Raw genomic sequence first — 1,549 nt, 5'->3', positions numbered from 1 at the left:
TGCTGCCCGCCGGGGCGGGGCGGTGGGACCCTAGGCCGCAGGTAGCCCCGCGGCCCTGGCTGCCTGAGCAGCAAGGCCGGGGGCAGACGAGCTCGCCGCCCCGCGGGGCTTAGCGCCCCTCCGCCGCAAGGGCCGGGCCAGCCCTGTCCACTCGCCCCGGCTCGCAGACAGGCTGTGCGGACAACGTGCGGAGGGCAGGGCTGGGGCACATGGCTTGTGAGGACAGGCTGAGGGGACTGGGCTTGCTCAGCCTGCGGACGAGGAGCCCGAGCGGGGTTTAACAGCAGCCTTCAACTCCGTCCAGGGGGTTGCAGAGGATGGAGCTGGCCTGTTCTCAGTGGGGGCAGATGATGGAACAAGGAGCAACGGGCTCAAGTTGCAGCAAGGGAGGTTTAGGTTTGATATTAGGAAAAAACTTGCTGGCTAGGCGGGTAGTAAAGCACTGAACAGGTTACCCAGAAAGGTGGTGCAGTCTCCACCCTTGGAGGTTTTTAAGACCAGCTAGATAAAGCTTTGGCTGGGATGATCTAGTTGGGGCTGGTCCTGCTTTGAGCAGGGCGTTGGACTAGTAGACGTGACCTCCCGAGGGCTCTTCTGACCCTCAATTTCGGTGATTCCATGAAGCTGGTTTCACAGCCCTGCGGACTGTAACTTATCCCAGTGAAGTTATATTTGCTTTTGCTTAAGCAGAACAACCCAGCCCTGGGCTCCTAGCCTTTGAGTAACACTTCTAGTTTCTTTTGGAGAAAAATGCATGTTGTGTTACATGTGATGAGGCACGTCTCCCCACGTGCACCCCCCTTTCCAAAAGCCTAGATCTGCCCATGGATGCATGCAGTCCCTGCCTCTGCTTGGTGAACTGTCTGCAGGAAACCTCTGGGAGCTGGATTGCTTTATGCTGGCCTTGCATTCCCTGAAGCCATTGGCATGTTGAAATATATATTAAAAATTTGTCCTGAATTGTGAAACAAAGTTGACTTCTCAGGCTTCTTAGCTGGGGTGGTATTTCTTTCAGCCTGTATCTAGCATTCCCTTTTCCCTTCTAGGAGTGTCCTCTTCAACACAAGTTAAATCTGAATGAGAAGCAAAAGTGCATACCTCAGGAGCTTGACCTAAAAAGTGATCTGAAAAGGCCACCTGAAAAACAGGTTGTTCGGGAGGGGTAGGGATGGAAATTATATGATGCATAAAAAGGTCTGGAGAGCTTTTTATCTGTAAGTTCCTTTTTTTCTTCCATGGCAGTATCAAAAATATCTAATCTGAATTTTTTTTTTCTTCTCCATGGTTTGCTTGGCCTCAAGGCCATGATTATGACCTCTGATACTTTAACTGAAGGGGCAAAGCTGGCAGCCATGTGACAGCCTTGATTCCCAATGTTAGTCATTCCCATTAAATAGGTGTTATCAAAAACAAACAAACCAGTGACTTTTGAACAGTCTGAATTTCCTTTTCAGGTTATCAACTTTCCACTCTCTCTCTCAGCTCATGCGATTTCACAAGTTCACTTGTTCTCCACATCTTTTGCCTTACAGCCTTGTCAGCCACCTCC

This window comes from Gavialis gangeticus, unplaced genomic scaffold, assembly GCF_001723915.1.
Source record: "Gavialis gangeticus isolate Ggan-Ray unplaced genomic scaffold, GavGan_comp1, whole genome shotgun sequence".
Taxonomy (NCBI): Eukaryota; Metazoa; Chordata; order Crocodylia; family Gavialidae; genus Gavialis; species Gavialis gangeticus.
The sequence above is the reverse complement of the archived record's forward strand: the minus strand, read 5'-3'. Positions refer to the sequence as shown.